At 39.0% G+C, this 19,164-nt stretch overlaps 1 pseudogene; it reads left to right on the top strand.

The window, feature by feature from the left end:
• Positions 1 to 11,555: 11,555 nt before the first annotated feature.
• LOC121148536 lies at positions 11,556 to 12,088 on the top strand (annotated as a pseudogene).
• Positions 12,089 to 19,164: the final 7,076 nt, after the last annotated feature.

The following is a 19,164-nucleotide window of genomic DNA, read 5'->3' as shown; positions in this document are numbered from 1 at the left end:
TCCCACAGCTTAGCTCTGCTAGAGAATTAGAAAAATTACTTACATTCCAAGTCCTTCCTGGAACCTCCCCAGGGTTTGCTGTGTGTATAATTAGTGCTTTATACAGCTGTAAAACCTAGCAGTATACTAAATTCAATCCATATTCAGAATGCCCTCTGTCACTTTTTCACCGGTTTTTAGTTTTTTCAGTAGTTGTTTTGACATGCTCCTGCTAGCCTGTGTTTTGGTTCTTTCCTCTGGAATGGAGCATCTTTTAAAAGACCAAGGATGAGGGAGCTGGTACAAATACCAGTTCTGAATGACTTGATGACACAGAAACTTGCATTCTAAACATTCTGGTTTAAGTGACTTGATATTAGAGGCCAAAGCCCGTGGAATATTACTGGAAATATATGCAATGTAATTCATCGGGTACTTTGGTACAATTTAATAAAGAGGAGATGGGTATGAATGATGATCACAGAAACCCTGAATCAAGTGTCTTGGTGGATAAAGTGATGATCCTCAAGTGAAGTTGAAAGAGTTTTATTTTGAGCAGGGAAATATTGACATGGCATCAGAGGCTGAGTATGTGGCCCATAATGACTGAAGCTTTTCTTTTGCCTGCTGCCTCCTCAATCTATGTGTAGCCAGAACTATGGTCAAGAACTCTGGAAATAGAAAAGGGAAGGAAAATCTGCTGCTACATGTGTGCTTTTTTTGCAGAGGGGGGAAATGAAAATATTATTTTAGATTGGAAATGTGGAATGCCAGATTGCTAGCTTTATTGTCTTGATTATAGGACTGTTACTGAAACAGCTTAAGATTTTGATTTTCAAAGCATGACACTTTGTTTACTCCCACGCAGAGCAGTACATCCAGTGCCCAGAGCATGAGTTCCCAAACAGCAAGAAAAGTAGCTACCTCCCCAATTAGTGCCCTTCCTGGCCTTTGAGGATTCCCTTGGGTTGGCCTGACCTGTATGGCTCATGAGTGAGGTAATCATGGATATTTTGGTACCTCCAAATATTTGATTCTGGATTTAGTATTACTTTAGCACCTTTTGTTAAAAAAAAATAGTTTGTAAAGTACTTGAAAAACATGTCCCATTATACACTTCAGCGGTATACGAATGAGTTTGTAAACACATGTATATGGCACTAACTGACAACATATTTGTGGCATTAAATATTATGTAAAATGATTATGTCAAGCTTGTTAGCAGACTCACAATAATTTCCTTCAGGTATTGTAATTATTCCAGTTTTTTTCTTCTTCTTCTTCTTAGAATTGTTCTGGCTAGTTTTGGTCTTCTGTGATTTGATATGAGTTTTAGGATATTTTACCCTAAATTTTCTAAAAATGAAATCAATAAGATTTTTCTTCCATCCTCCCTCCTTCCTTTCCTATCTCCATTTATTCTTTCTTCCTTCCTCCCTTCTTTCTTTCTTTCCTTCCCTCGGCTTTCTCTCTTCCTCTCTTTCTCCCTTCCTTCTTTCATTACTTCTACCATCATTCACTATTTGGTGATTAGAATTTTGATAGATATTGGATTGAATTTAGATAACATGGGCATTATAAAACATTTTTCTTCCAACCTATGAGTAACAAATATCTCTCCCTCCTTAATGCTGCCTTTCATTAGTGCTTAGCAAGTTTCATTATAGGTATCTTTCACTTAATTAGTTACATTCACTTTTTAAAAAACTTTTGTTTAAGGTTTATTTTTATTGGTCAGATTTACAAAAAGAAGAAGAAGAAAAAAGATAAAAGATACTCCCAAATGGCCACAACAGCTAGAGCTGAGCCAATCCAAAGCCAGAAGCCAGGAGATTCTCCCAGGGATTCCACACAGGTGCAAGGTTCCAAGGCACTGGGCCACTATAGTGGCAGTAGGACATTCTCTTAGGCCATAAGCAGGGAGTTGGATGGCCCTAAAAGATGTACAATTAATTTAAGAGTCAGATTTAACAGAGTGAGAGGGTATAACTGAGAGAGCAGGTTATCTTCTACCCATCAGATAATTCCTGAAATGGCCATAAATGGCTGGGGCTGTGACAGGGGCTAGCGCTGGGACTGGGACTGTGCCTAGTGCTAAGGCTGGGGCTGGGGCTGGGTCAGGCTAAAGCCAGGAGTCAGGAGATTCTGGGTCTCTCGCATAGATAAAAAGAGCCCAAACACCTGTGCCATCCTCCTTTGGTGTACCAGATCATTTTCAGGGAGCTTGCTTGAAACAGCCAGGAAAGAACTGGCACCAAATAGGATGTTTTGTCACAGACAGAGCTGTTACTTGCTGTGCCACAACATCAACTGGTTTATCATTTCCAACACACTTTTGGTAGAGTTTAGGAAGAAAGTTGGATAGAATAACAATGACAGCCTCACTGGTATGAAGCCATAACCAGCTCTAATCCCATTATTAATGCTCCAGGAATTCCAGACGAAGGTCTTGAACCAGCTGGAATGGAAAAGCATGGATACAAGAACTTCCTAATACTCAAATTTTGATAACAGGTCATATAAGGTGTTTCTTCTAATGTACACTGACTATTAGTAGCTTGCTAGAAGAACACATTATGTATTGATTGACCCCACTTGCATGCAAGCATGTAAAGCACATTTTTTTCAGACCCTCCTTCCTTATGCCTCTGTTACCCTTAGTTTTTAAAGATCTTTTGCTGTTAATAAACTATGGCTATTGACCATCCTTCAGTAGCCTGCATGTATGATTACCAGCTCTATGCACAAAATACCTCATTGCTAGACAGTGAACAATTGGGGCCCATAAGTAAGGACTTGAAAACACGACTACAAAGTACAATGGAGACCCCCATAGAAGGAAGTAAGTGGGAATAATGGGTCAGAATCATCATAGAGCCCATTCTTTTAGGTCCACTGCATCACTTTGTAATGAAAAGTAGACCAAAGGTAACTAGGGAAAACCTGTGTTGTTTAGAGGTTATTTGTGAATATAACACTTGGTTCCTGAATGAAGGGATACTAGAAGCTGAAGTCAGGGATCATGTCCAGAAAAATGTTGAAAAGGCCTGAATGAAAAGACGTTTTTGATTTTTTTTGATTGCATTGATTGCATGGGCTTTCATTGAAGCTGTTCTTATAATTTTATAAGGAGTAGACAAAGAAAAGTTCCACTGAAAAAGCTCAGATTCACTTCATGACTAAGAGTTAGATGATGAAACTATGGAGAAGCTTAAAAATGCGGGTAAAAAATTCCAATTGTTAATACCTTTCCTTCTGCACACCCACTTGCTGACAGACCTCTTTATTCTTTGCCTCATACTACAGATAGGAGGATGAGAAGTGGGACCCATGAGAGATTCCCTTAATATGGGATGATACTATAATGCTGTTAAAATTTTTTCTCATACTACAGGTGAGGAAGATGCAGAAGTGGAACCCATGAAAGACTCCCCTAACAGGAGATGCCATCATAATGCAGCTTAAAAATTACCTAATACTACAGATGAATAAGATAGAAAAAAGAAACTCATGATAAACTCCTCTAATATGAGATGCTGCTGTAATGAAACTAAAACTAAGAAAGGAACTTAAACTTTCTGTTAATAGTGGAAACTTGGGGCCTTTCAGAATTTCCTAGTGAAGATGACATAGAACAACAGTTAAAGGGAAGAGAAGTGTAAAAAGAAAAAATAAGAATAAAAATAAATAAATAAACACTCAAGTGGAAAAAATACAATATAAATAGGAAAAAGGAATACTTAATTACCAGCTTTTACTGCCTTACCAAAGATAAATATTCTCAAAGATTTTATTCTGATCAGTTGTGGCAAATGGATATTCTTCATTTATCTATTTTCCCTAGACAGCCATTGTAATGAGTTGATTTAATGTGCTACTTTTTTTAAACAAATATTTATTTTTATTCTTATTGCAAAGTCAGATATACAGAGAGCAGGATAGACAGAGAGGATAGACAGAGTTGTTGTCTATATATATATATAGACAATAAGTATTTGGACAATTTGGGTTACTTTAAAAGTACTATCAAGATGCCAAGTGGTGAAAATTTTCTTAGGTAAAAAGAAGCTGTAGATGTCCAAAGGTTAAAAAAGTCTTTTGTGTTGTCAAATGTAATTATTATTTTATTTCAAAAAATGCCCAGAAACCTAAAAGTTAATCTTTCTATAAAACTGTATGTGTGCTAAAATACCATTTGGAGTAAACAGCTACCTCTTGTTAATTAATGATTTTCAGAGTTTCAGCCACAACTATTTGAAATCAGGTTGTTTAAAATCTTTTTTGTAATCCAGATTTATATTCTAATCTACATATATCTGTATACTGCCTGAAAAAAAAAATCTTACCTAACTAATGTTACTAAGAATTGGAAGTAACTCTTGATTGAAATTTTTAGGCTTCTACTGATCTTAAACTGTTGCTAAAACTAATTTAGTATTCTGCCCTGAACTATGATTGCTAAATCAACACAAAAAAATTTCTAGTTCATGTTAATAAAATCTCTGATAGACGGTTCTTAAAATATTTTAAGTCACAGATACATCTAGAGTTTGCTATACAAACAAGGTAATCATGTTATACTCTCATTACTCACTTCAATGTAGAATTTAGATTAATTGTCTATCTGTGCTCTTGTCTCAAAGTTATAGCAGGCATCAGACCTTTGGCTAAATGTTCTCTAAAGTTGTTATTTGATAATTTTCTCTTAAGATTATTCCTGAGAGTAAGCAACCTAGTAGTTGGGCTTATTCCTTCATTTCTTCTCTACTTTCTTTAAGATTCTGAAGTACTTTCAGGATCTCCAGACCATTTGAAAGTGATGGCTAGCTTTTTTCTTCTGTAATAATGCCTGACCAAATTTAAAAGGCCAGGTAGCCTGAATTATCTCATGGGCGTTACTTTACATCTTTTCTGAATCCCTTTGGGCACAATCTATGAGTTCTGAATTGACTTCAGCTGTTAAATATTCCCTTCTCACATGTTTTTCTATAATGGGAATTCTCTCTTTTAATTACAAACCACAGACAGACATGTAATATTTCAAAACATTCTATCTGTATTGATTCACCTAACATATTACAAGTATTTCCTATAATCTTGAAGGACAAGCTATTATTGAACTTGCCTTATTGCACCATAAAAAGCCACTTGCTAAAAAAAAATGATCGGGTTCTCCCCCAGAGACATTTTAATACTTTTGACAGTTCCAATTTTTAAAAATTACCCTGAAGGAGATGTTTGCCTCCATTGTTGCAAGTGGTTGAATGGTAGATAAGGAACCTATGGCTTGGGTTAATGACTCTATACCTTGGAGATGGGGGGGGGGTCAGAATTTCCATGGTAAGAAAGCAAACACCTTAATATCTCTTGAACTTCATACTCTCCTTCAGAGTTTGGATGTTTACCTTCCAATGTTTACATCTGGCTAAACATATTTGGCTTGCTATCTTACCACTTTCGAAAAACACCTGAATAGTTTTTAGCCTTACCCAAGTCTTCTCTTTCAATATAACGGATCAAAACTACACAAATATAGGAAAGCCTAATCTCCTTCCATACACTGCTTTCTTATAATAAACACTTGTCCACTTTCTTATAGTAATCAACTTGTCTATTGTAATGATTATGGAGTTTAGAGGGAAAATTAATCATGACTTCTCATAGGTATTCTATGTTAATTGGAGCTCTGATGAGAAATTTTCACATTATTCTGAGGATTATAATGATACTCTATGTATTCATTTAATTTCTCCCTCTTAGAATAGGTCATCATTTACATTATGAAATGCATGGACAAATGACCTAGCATGATGGGAGTTTCTTTCCTCCTCACACCCATTTGTTTCATGACAATATTGTTTATGCCAAGCAGACTTAATTAGGAAAATCGGTGCTTCATGACCAAGACTCTGTTGGAAGGGAAACTTCTCTGGTAACATCCATGATGACAGCAGTCACAATATTCATTATAATAGTACCTTATACATTCAAGCCTGTGTCAACCCCGTTTATGTTTTGACTGTTGGATCATTAAGTTTTAATTTCAGTGTCAATGGTATGGACTGCTATGATTATAGACTTTATACCTGTATTAATAATAGCCTGGATTTTTCCAGATAAATTTATAGTCTCCATATGCTCAGCCATACTTCTGTTTGCCTGTGAAACTTAGAATGGCAAAACTACCCAACAGAGAGACTCATGGGATGTGGTCTTCAAAATTTTTTAAAGATTTATTTAAATTTTTTGTAAAGTCAGATGTATAGACTGGAGGAGAGACAGAGAGGAAGATCTTCAATCCATTGACTCATTCCCCAAAGGGTCACAATAGCCTGAGCTGTGCCAGTCTGAAATCAGGGTCTCCCACATTTGTGCAGGGTCCCAAGGATTTGGGCCATTCTTGACTGCTTTCCCAGGCCAAAGCAGGGAGCTGGATGGGAAGTGGACTGCCAGGATTAGAACCTAGTTGGGAGAATCTAGTTGGGAGAGCAGGCTATCAATATCCAACAATAGTCAGATATAGCCTGTGGTTGGAATTTTTCCCATTTCTGCATTAGTGTTACCAAATATAATAGCTCTATCTGTAATTGGAGCATGACTAAGTATATTTGCAGGACCTATGAGGTAACATAAATCCCAAAACTAAACAATTAAAATCTGGAATATTTAATGCCTTTAAAGCCCATTTGCCCGGGGTATCCTTATGAGGGGTTTTCCTAGGATGTTGCCAGTGAATTATAGGGGATAGATCACCAGTCATGGACTCAATTTATCACTTATTCACTATCTGCTGGAGGAGCTGTATTTCTTACTTGTTTATTATTGTTTTTTGTTTGCTTATTTGTTTGTTTCCTTAATAGGATTCTACATCCAGTAAGCTAATGAACACCATGAATTGGACAGCCTTCAGTGATGTAAAACTGTAACCAGCTGCAATCCTGAAAGAAAGTGCCAGAAACTCAAGGTAATTGTCCTGAATCAGTAGGAACAGAAAAAAAAAAATAGGTGCAGAAATTCCCTAATACTCGAAGTTTGATAATAGATAAAAAATGTGCTTCGTCTAGCATATGTTGTTTGATCACATAGTCTAATAATTGACCTCAGTTGCATATAAGCATATAAAGCACATCCTGATTCAGACCCTCCTTTCTTACACCTCTGTTACTCTCATTCTTTAAAAGTCTTGTGCTATTAAACTTTGGCTATTGGCCATCAGTCAGTAATCTGTGTATATGATTATCAGCTCTACACAACAAGTCCATTGCTAATGGACAGCAAGCAGGGAACCATTATTCTTAATACACACATGTACTCATTGTCCCCATATGTCCATTCATGATCACCTCCCATACCTCTCTGTGTGGTGGTCCTCAACCTATGAAGATTGAGTCTGCTGGTGATCGTCAAGATTCCCTATGGCCACTTAGACAGTAAACTAATGATTTCATGCACAAGCAGCCTCAGTACTGGTGCACAGCATTGTAGAAATTTTTGCTACTTTTGTACAATATCTTTCACACAGTGCATAGTATTAAGTACCTGGAATTCATGTAAAAAACTTTGCTTTTGATTTAAATGATAAAGGAAAGAAACAAGGTGAATTATGAAGACCCAATGTCCAAAGACAGAATGCAGTTTGGTACCATTTAAAGTGGTCTTCGCACAAGGTAAATGTTTAAAAAATTATCTATTGATGAAAATATACTAAAATATGTGAGGTGGAAAAAGGATAATTGGAAAATACTTCCAATACTCAAAATATAGAGGACATAATATAATAAATTGCATTAACCCAAAATAATTCAATCACCCTTGACTCTAATAGAGAACCTTTATTTTAATCAGTTCAAAGATGGAATACATTTTCTTCAGGTATGGTGATAGCAGTATAATTTCTTAAGAAATAATATGCAGCAAGAAAGAATATGCAGCATCTGCTAAAGTTATGAAACAAGAATGAAAATTAGATGATCATGCTCTGGGAATCCCTAGTGCAACACACACCTGTTTGTGTGTGTCCAAAAAGTCTCTGAAATACAAGCCAGAAACACATGATGGTTCTCTGAGGAGAGTATGCTCCTTGGATTAGGAATGCAAAAACTTACACTGGTGTCCTGGTATATGTCAGTGTCAGTCTGTACTCACACTGACATTGCAGAGGTTACCATTTTCCACACAAGCAAAAGTTACCAGAAGTAAACACTGAATCTCTTTCCACTGATGCTTAGCAGTGTATCCCATGCCCAGAACATGAGTACCCAAAATGGAGAGAAGTTACTGCCTCCCAAATTGGTGATCTGTCTGGTGTTGGAGGATTCACAGGGGACAGCTCAGGCCTCCATGAGAGTATCCCTCACTGTTACTACAGTTGTGGTGTTGGGAGTCTTTGTGAAGCCCTGAGATATGTTCATCATCAAGGCCAACAACCAGACACTCAGCTACACCTGGCTCAGTGCACTAGTACTCTGCCTCTTTTTTTTCATTGGTTGTTCCAACACTGTCACCTGCCTCCTGCAGTAAATTACACTTGGACTCATGTTCATAGAGGCTGCTCCTGCCATGCTGACCAGAACCATCACTGAGATTCTGGATTTCAAGGCCATGAAACCTGGAAGGACCATGAGGCAATTGCTGGTGGCAGGAGCCCAAACAATGTCATTCCTGTCTGCTTGCCAATGCAACTATGCAACTAATTACCCATTGTATCTGTTTGTGAACATCTTCTCTCATTGTTGATACAGACACATATGTTGAACACTGCCACATCATCATAAATCTGCAATGATGGCTAAATCATTACCTTTAACTGTGCCCTGGGATACCTGAACACTGAGGCATCTGGAAGCTTCATCGTGGCTTTTTTTGCCAGAAACCATAAGACGAGTTCTGTGTGGGGAATTGCCCTCAAGCCTTTCTTCTACTTGGTGGACATGACTTACAACTTACCTCCCTATATATTGAGGCAGAATTTCCAGGCTGACACATGGAACACAACTTCCAACATGACTAGAAGATCAAGGGGAATACATGTGGAACATGACCTCTGACCAGAAAGGGAAATGGACATTTCATGAAGTTCCTGGCTCCTGTCATCAGATAAACATAACTCTGGTTGTTGTGGAAACTTGGGGAGTGAACCAGTGGACGTAAGATCTTTCTCCTCTCTGTATATCTGCCCTCCAAGCAAAAATCAATACATTTTGGCCTTGCCATTGTAACCTACCCACTAAAGTCCTTGCCTTGCATGCCCATTATTCCATATGTGCACTGGTTCTAACTCCAGTGGCCTTGCTTCCCATCTAGATCCTGCTAGTACCCTGAGAAACAGTCGAGGAGAGCTGAAAGGTTTGTGACCCTGCAATCATGCAAGAGACCCAGAGGAAACTACACACTCCTGCTGTGTATTGGCTCAGCTAATGCTACTGAAGCCATTATGGGGCATGAATCAGCAGACAGAATATCTGCCTCTCTGTCTCTCCTCCTCCCTGTATATCTGACATTACAATAAAAAAATAAATTTTTAGAAAAGATTTTAAAAATATGTCTTAAAAAGTAATCTTGAACAACCAAGCTCTCAGATTCTGTGGTTTCAATGAAACAAATAAAGGCAACTGCAATAATTTTCAGTCACTCATTTCTCAGTCTATAAAAGCTTGATACTACAAATAAATGTTCTCTATTGACCATAAGTCAGTAGTCCATGTGTATGATTATCAGATCTGTGCACCCTCCACCCTATTCACAGCCAGGCAGCAAACAGTGACTTACCTCAAAATTGCCACATCTACATCCAAAAACAAACAAGAAAAAAAAAAACCAAAAATAATAACCATCCATATCATATGGAATGAAGAAAATCTGAAATCTTTTCTGCATGAAGACAAGGATGTCCACTTTAACCACTGTTGATACAGTACTGGAAGCTATAGCAGGAGTAACTGGGGAAGGGAAAAGTGAATACAGAACATCAGCTTTATAAAGGTGGAAGTGAAAATGGCCATTATTTAAGGTGACATATAAAAAATCAAACTACTGGGAAGTTCTTTGAAACTCAAAAACATCAAAGGATGGTATTATGGCACAGCAAGTAAAGACTGCCTGTGACAAGTGTCCTTGCTGTTTCAAACAAGCTTCCTGAAAATCCAACCTGGTACAGCATGTGGTGAAAGCACAAGTGTTTGTGCTGATGTCACTCATGTGAGACTCAGCAGAGGCTCCTAGCTCCTGGCTTTATCCTGATCAGTCACAGTCACTGGGACCTCTCTGCTTCTTTATCTAATGGCGGGAAGATGCTCCTGGATCCTGGCTTTAGCGTGGGTAAGCCCCAGCCATTGTGGCCATCTAAGTCGTTATCTAATGGCTGGAAAGTAATCTCTCAGTTTCCCCCCCTCTTTTTGTTAACTCTGACTTTAAAATAAAACTCATGATCCATCCTTTAAAAAGAGCTGATAAACTGACTTGCTAAATTATCAGGACACAAAACAAACATTTTAAAAAGACTTTTTATTTACCAATAATTATCTTTTCTAGGGACAATCGATGAAAAAATGCCATTGACATTAGTTCCAAACATCCTTAAGCATAAATGTAATCAAATGAATGAAAGTCACTCAGCACCAATGAAAGGCATCACTAAGGATGGAGAGAGAATTCTTATCCATGCCCATGCTATCCAGAATCAATGAAATACCCATTACAGGAGGACATTTCACTGACTCTAAAAAACTAAAGTTAATTCCAGGCAGGGGTTCGGAAAACACTTGAATGCATTATAGACAGGCTTACAGGAGCTGCCATAATCTCATGTCAAAACTCTGCTGTTGATTTGCAAATTCCTGAAACCCTCCACCCTCACCCAATGTGAGCATCAGTCTATACATGCCTGATGCTCAAGAAACCTCAAGATTGTAGCACAAATGTTTGCTTGTTGGCTCCGTGTACCATGTCTATCAGTGCTGGACAGCAAACAATCTATTAAATTCTTAATCATGTTAAAAAAAAAAAAGAAAGAAAAGCATGGAATAAAGGAGAGCTGTTAGGAGAAAGGATTGGGTATCTCTCTCTCTCCCCTTTTGTAAGGCACCCCATCCTCCTGGCTTTCTCTCTGGAGGTGCTTTCCCCTTTCCTCTCCCTTCCCTGCTTATCTGGTCCCTTCGTAAAGAAACCTTTCTGTATGCAACAGATGCCTGGCTTTTAAATATGTATATAAGTATATATATTTGTATATATATATATACTAAACTGAGAAAAGAATCCACAGGGCATTTCTGGTAACAGATGACAGCTGTGAAAGCCAGGCCAAAGCCTCCCTCAAAAAGCCAGCCTGTGAGGCACTGCACAAAACCAAAACCTGAGACACGCCAGACCCAGCCCCATGTACCCCACAGCCAGCCTCAGAAAAACCCTGCTCTTGGGCCTCTTCCACTTTCGACCTCTCTGGGGTCCTCCCACCTGTGACTAGCAGCTCTTAGCCACCTTACCAAGAGATGCTCACTCAGCAAGACCCTTCCTGAGAGGAAGTGCCTGAGCCCCAGAAAAGTAGCAGCACAAGATGGCACCACACATGGGCAGCAGTGATTATCCAAAACAAAACCAAGTTGTTCAAGAACTTACTGCACAAAGGGAATTGCACTTGGAAACCAGGGAACAACTTGAAAAAGGAAAGAAAATCATTAGTGAAGAACATTGGTACTTGGATTTGCCAGAGTTAAAAGAAAGAGAGTTACATAATAGGTGAGCAGAGCTTCCTCTTGTGTGAAGATTTCCCCTATGGAAGAATGTCATTTAGAGGATTTAATTCTGAGATTGAGAAATTAATGCTTCAAATGAATGCTAAGAGCACAGCAAAAGAAGTTGAAGATGAAACAGTGGAACTGGATGAATCAGATGAAGAAATGGCTAGAAGATAGGACACCTTGGTTGGGATGATTGGAAAAAGTTTGTCAAGAAGATAGACCATGCCAACTATGAAGAAGGTGAGAATGAAGACATGAAGCCCATCCAGACAAACAAAAATGTTCCTGAAGCACCAAGATGCAAGTGGAAACCCCAAGTTACAGCTCAGAGAGTAACTCACTTTGGGACACTTCTGGTGGTGTCTCTATGGTGATTCACACTTCAGTATTTATTGGTGAAGAGATGTGTCATGGTTTTGAAAACATGTTGTTTTTGAAACACGTGTAGTGGATGTTATACATCCTTTTCTCAATGATGTTCATCATGAGTAGGTCCCTGAACTCAGTCTTCCCGCATCCGTAGGTACCGGCTCCTTGGAGGATTTTTTTTAACCTCAGCTGGTTTGTTTGTTGGTTAAACTCCAGTACCTGCCCTTGACTTGACTCATAAACATTTCCACCAATGTTTATGTTTTATGTTACCAATCATGTGAAGTCAATTCATGCATACATTTTAAAATCCATCTGTTACCTGTAAAAATATTGAAAACAAACAGCTTCTCCAGCCTTTAGATTTTGCATGCTGTCAGGTTAGTTTATGGTGGAAGAGGTTTGGTTTAAAGCAATTACTGTAACATTTGATGTATTATAAATGCCTATTTTCACATTTAACATTTTTAAAAATAAATAAAAAGCTAGATGGGAAAAAAAGAAAGGAGGAAGGATTGAAGTAAAAGGATGAGACCTAATTATATCATTTACAGGGTTAGTAAAAATTTTAAAACTCATGTAAAGCCACACAAGACAGAATATCCAGAGAAATTCTGACAGAGAAATCAAACCAGTGGCATGACAGGGAAATCCTTCATACCCCACTAACAATCTCACTGTCATCATTCCCCATCACAATTGTTGATGTCACTGAGAATGGTGTCAGTTTATGCAATATACCCATTTTAACATATTCTTTTCTACATTGTCAAATATATGAAATTACTAAATAACAACTACTGATAAAGTAATGCTGACTCTAGAATCCCATTTTTGTAGGCACCATAATGCTCATGATCACTTCACGGATGATCATATTTTCTGAATGTTTAAATGATGGATAATGCCAATAGGGCAAATTATATCCTAAGCTATATGCACTCATAATAGTCCTGTTCTTCTGTGAGCAATGAGAAAGATCTTATATACCAAATGTAGATTTAGATATTAAAATATCATATGAACAGTATATTCTGCACTGTAACAAGCTCTGCCCCAGGTAAAATGTGAAAATAAGGTGCACAAAAATACCCAGTCACCAAAGATTTCAGATAAGAAGCATCAATTTACACAATATATCTAATAGGCAGATCCATGGAGACAAAAGATGTGTTAGTGTTATCTAGGGCAAGAGGAAGGTGGAAGAATGAGAGTACACTGAAAATGGGGATAATTTGAAGGGGCAATGAAAGCCTCCTAGTTTCTTGTCACTAAATAATTTGCAGGAAGCACCAAGAGTTTTATGACAGAGCATGACCTCCTAATTGTATATAAATAGCCCTATTTTCTCTCTGAGAAAAATGAGGCAAATGTATTAAATAATAATGCTTCTTACATATTACTTACAACCACTCATAACTAGAATCACCAGTGTCACTGTAAACATTATATACTGAGTCACAAGCAAGGGCCATTCTCCCAAAATAAAACTTGGTCAGCATAAAACACTAACATGGTGTTAGAGGGAAAGACACTTCCATTGTATTGTTAGCTGTCTATCATAGACAGTCTACCACAGTTCTGCATATCACAGGACTGACCTGGATCAAGAGCGAGATCTTTCTAAGACATGACAAACACAAAGTGAAGGTGGGCAGACATGCTTCAGCTGGATGATAGCAGTGGAGTGGAAAGTTTATAGTGTAGCCTACGGTTCTCATCTGGGGGCCATGAATAAGACTTTCAGGTAGAGCAACATTAGCACACACACCACTATTGAATTGATCAAGATGCCACGACTCTATACTCAGGCTTGCATGTGAAGGATAACCAGATCATTTTTCCTTCTGGCTCCATGTAGCAAAGGAAGAAAAACCCAGCAGGATCCAAGTGCACATCTCTGACTGAGAAGATTCTAAGCCCAGGCTGTGGATGGTACACAGAACAGGACAACAAAGGAAATACGACTTGATCAAATGTAAACGACATGTATACTGGGTGCACAAGAGCTACAGTCCCAGATTAACTCAGCCATTGCAATCTGTCCCATATCACCCCAAGTGCTCACACATACTGCTTCACATTTTGGCATTTACACTTGGACTTTTTCCAATGGCAAAAATATCAGGATGTAATATTAACAAGGGTATCAACCAAACAGCATTTCATTCACATCCAATACTAATGGTAATAATTTCCTCCATGAATTCGCTGGAGCTCTTCTTTCTTTCTTTTTTTTTTAAGATTTATTTATTTTTCATTACAAAGTCTGATATACAGAGAGAGGAAGATCTTCCATTCAAGACTCCCCAAGTAACTGCAATGTCCAGTGTTGCACCGATTTAAAGCCAGGAACCAGGAAGCTCTTCCGGGTCTCACACATGGGTGCAGGGTCCCAAGGCTTTGGGCTGTCTTTGACTGCTTTCCCAGGCCACAAGCTGGGAGCTGGATGGGAGGTGGAGCTGCCGGGATTAGAACCATCGCCCATAATGGATCCTGGCATGTTCAAGGCGAGAACTTTAGCCACTAGGCCATGCCACCGGGCCCTGGAGCTCTTCTTTCTTGTGACAGCGTAGGAAGTGATTAGGAGTGCATATGGCATTGCACCACCTTCTCCCACATCTGCATGTTCCACTGCTGTCCTCTGGTGAGAACTTCCCATGTGCTGGTTCACTGTGTTGCTTTCCACCCACACTAGCAGTGAGCTCGCTCTGAAATGGAGCAGGACTCAACCAGCTCTGCTGTTACATGTGATTGTCTCCTGAGGAGACCTAATCCCCAGAGTCACAAAGAGCACTCCTGAATTACTAAGCAATGTCTTCAACTTCCTTTCACAGATGAGTATTAAGTTGTTTGCATTTTGCTGTTAAATACATCATGTAGAAACATCCAAATAAACAATCTACTATGCTCAGAAATGCATAATATGTATATATATATTTATTTATCTATCATTCCCTTTTCTTAAATATTTTCCCTATGGTCTGGTGTCATAGCCTAGTGGCAAAAAGTCCTGGTCTTGTGTGCACTGGCTTTCCATATTAGTGCTGGTTTGTGTCCTGCTGGTCCTGCTCCCCATCCATCTCACTGTTTGCTTTCCTGGGAAAGCACACCAGCAGTGTCTGGTCGGGTTGGACATCAGTAGAGCAGACCTAAGTGCACCTCTGGCCCAGCCACAGATTGCTCCACGTTTGTTCCCCTGTTGGATCTGTTTCTGTCACAGGAGCTCTCCAACTAACAGGTGACTCCAGGAGACATTCAGCACAGGCATGGAAGGTGAAGGAGCCAAGGAGAGGGTTGTACAGGACTTGAAGGCAGATAGGATCATGAGGGAAGTAGAATGTGGTGCAACTCCTGTAGAGGAGAATGAGGAGCCTGGTAGTGTGGAACTTTCCATGTTGCATCATGTGTTTACTGCAAGTCCTACCCTCTCTCAAATTCCTTGGGACCCCTATTTGTGCTTCATGATAGTCCTTGAAAATATAAACTATTGTTTCCTTGGTTTTTATTCTTCATTTATTTTCTTTCCTTCCTTCCTTCTTTTCTTCCTTCCTTCCTTCCTTCCTTCCTTCCTTCCTTCCTTCCTTCCTTCCTTCCTTCCTTCCTTCCTTCCTTCCTTCCTTCCTTCCTTCCTTTCTTCATTCCTCCCTCCCTCTCTCCCATCCTCATTCCTTATTTTTTTCTTCCTTCCCACCTTTCTTATTTCTTTCTTCCTGCTCCTCCTCCTCCTCCTCTTCTTCTTCTTCTTCTTCTTCTTCTTCTTCTTCTTCTTCTTCTTCTTCTTCTTTCTTCTTTCTTCTTCTTCTTCTTCATCATGGTACATCTTGGATTTCCCTTGTGACAAGAACACTTGGAATCGAATTTATAGTAGATACATGGATGAGGCAGGACAGCATGTGTTGTGGGTTCACTTTCCACTCAAGGGAATCCCAGTGACCCTAACCTTTCAACTCAGGCTCACAAATGAAGAGGTACAAAGCAGCTCCACCTGTCATGGAGGCATGTGCTATGGTGTAGACAAACCACCTCAGTGGCAGCATGATGGACTTGTGAAAATCCATTGTAAGACTGGAGGAGAGAAGAGTGTGGAGGGGAGGGAATTTGGAGAGGGAAGGGATACCCCAGTGTCTATTAAATAATGTGATAAAGCAACAATAAACAATCTAGTAGATTAGAACAGAGAAAAAGTGTAGGCTTCCTTTTCCTTGCTCTATGAGGACTGGGTTTTGATGTGGCATTGTGCAACAAGCCACCACTTGTGACATTGGCCTCTCCTATTGCAGTGATGGATTGAGTCTCAGTTACACTTGTAGCCATCTAACTCTTGGGAGAGCAGCTGGTGATGGCCCAAGTGTTAGGGTCTCTGCCATCCTTGGAGACACCCACCAAGTTTATTCACTGCGGGCACAGCATCTTCCAGACTTGCTTAATGGAATTGCTATGGTATGGCACACAATGAGTATGTGCGTGTAAGCACAGGAACTGACACCCAGAAGAGGCTGGTGCGGTAGTGCCATGGGCATAGCAACCTCCTTGGATGCCAACCTGCCATACTAGAGCTCAAGGAACCTAAGGTGCTTGGTTTATATCCAGCCTCCTCTTAATGCACCAGAGAGAGGAGCAAGAGAATGCCCAATTATTGTGGTCACTCTTTGATGCTTTCTATCTTACTGTCTTTAGATTCATTCCTTGTCTTCAACTGTACAAATTTTGGGGAATAAACTTTAGGGAAATCTTTTTGTTGGCTGATTCTACTAGTGGCTTTCTGAGTTTCTTGTATTTTGGGATTCATATCATACTGAAGATATGAGATATTGTCAACTCTTAATTAATTTAGCAGATTCTCAATCATTATTTTCCTTTCTTTTATTCAAGGAATCACTTTATTGCAAATATGTGCTCAGTTAATGGTATCCCATTTTTAGGTTTATATTTTTCCATTCCTTTAAATTCCTTTCTCTTTATTTTTCTCTGATTGCTCTTTTTAAAATCTTGTCTTCAGGATCAAAAATTAGTTTACTACGTATGTTACAGTTTGCTATTGAAATGCAAAATCATTTTTTTTTTTACCTTATTTATAGGAAATGCATTCTTCAACACTTTCTTTAACGCTGAGTTTTGATATAGTTTTCTGGAATTGCATACATCATAGTATCACACTGTACATGATGAAAGTAACATTAGTAAAGGTGCTTTTTTTTAAAAAAAAATTTTTTTTCACTTTAAAGTCAGAGGGAGAGAGAGTGTGTGTGAAATTGAAAATAAAAGAGAGAATGAGAGACATAGGGGCCAAGAGAATGAGAGAGAGGCTGAGAGGTCTTCCATTATTAGATTTTCTCCCCTGATGGATACAATACCTGCAGCTGTCCCAATCCAGAGCCAGCAACTTCCTTTGAGTCTTCCAAGTGACTGTATGTTCACAAGCACTTGGGCAATCCTCCATTGCAATACAAGGCACATTAGGATGGAACTTGAACAGATTGGCCAGACAAAAGCTGAATGGGTGTCCATGTAGGACATCAGCAAAAAGGTGGCAGTTTATTCTGAATGCCACATTAAAAGCCCCAAATATACAAGGCTTTAGTTGTTCATTACAAGCTATGTAAATATTTCATTTTTAAAGTTTGGAATCTATTGATTGTCCAGACATGTCTTACTATTTCTGTGCATATTGGAAGAGTTCAAATAATGTTTTTGAAACATTTTTCTAATTGGTTGTGAGATGTGTTTTGTAATATTAAAACAAACTCTTGTAAAAACATAGAGATGGCATTGTGATGCAATGTGTTAAGCCCTTAGTCTTGGCATCACATGTGGGCACACCTTTAAGAACTGGCAACATTACTCCAGATCTACCTCCCTGATAATACAACTAGAAAAAAGGCTGAATATGCTTCGAGTGCTTAGGACTCTAAAGATTAATTAGGATTAAATAGGATTAGCTATTTGCAATCTCTTATGTTTCCAGATGAATGCTTGCATCATTGTTTCCATCTCTGAAAAGAACATTGAGATTTTGATTGGGACTGTATTGAATCTAGATATTGCTTTAGTAATACAGCCATTTTGATTGTTAATTCTGCCAATCAAGGAAGATGACAACTTTCCACATTTTATGTCATCTTCCTGTCATCTTTGATGTAGCCAAGAAGCACCTTGTTCTACATATCAGAAGTGAAAAAGAAGATCCATAATTCTTCTTTTCAGTAGATCCTGTGTGAAAAATGACCACAATTCACCGTTTTTCCACACATCCATGGGAAGAAGCATCTCTAAGGGAATTAGGAAATAAACACAGCCAGATTCAAATGGCCTGATGTGAGAGAGTGAAAGACATGAACTCAGAGTCTGAATGTCCTAATTGAAAGATTGAAAGAAATACTGTATTTGTCTCTTCCCAGTGTTTTTTTTTTTTTCTGGAAGTTGTCTGCCACAACAGCTGCATCTGACATCCCACAATCAAATTTCTAACAGAAAAAGTTTGTCCAGAACCATGTTGAAGGTGCTTATAAGTCATAAAGAGAGAAGGACAGAAGACTACAGACAGACTGGTTAATGAATGTGGAGTATTGGCTGGGAGAAGCAAGTTCTGCTATTCCATCACTCAGTGACTACAAATGAGGATAATGTATTGCATATTTAAAAATAATAAAATGCTAGTAGACAGGCAAGGCTGCAGCATCCAAAGGCAAAGGTCAAGACAGGTGAGGGGCTTTGCTGAACTATGTCAGAGCAATCATTGGCATGTTTAAGGTCTTTAGCTGGGAACAGGCCTGGTTGAGGAGCTAAGAGAATGCCCTGTGGGGTTGTGGTTCCTACTGATAAGCATGAGAGCCAGAATAGACTATGATGTGGTGTGAACATGACTGCAGTATCTCTCTGCAAGGTTGGGGACTGGTGTGCCAGACTGGGATAAACTTCAGCACCCACTGGTGCTCATGAGAACCAAGGTAGGTGTAGGACATCCTGGGCAGAGAGCATAAATGAGCTAGGTCTGGGAGTGCAGCAGGTGTAGCTGGGCTGTAACACCCACCAGTGAGAATTGGAATGGGTGTTGGCTGGTCAGGCAAGGCCACTGTTG

Source organism: Ochotona curzoniae, unplaced genomic scaffold (assembly GCF_017591425.1).
Source record: "Ochotona curzoniae isolate NIBS_2020 unplaced genomic scaffold, NIBS_Ocur_1.0 contig_1550, whole genome shotgun sequence".
NCBI lineage: Eukaryota > Metazoa > Chordata > Mammalia > Lagomorpha > Ochotonidae > Ochotona > Ochotona curzoniae.
Note: the sequence above shows the minus strand (reverse complement) of the source record. Positions and strands in the feature narration are given on the sequence as shown.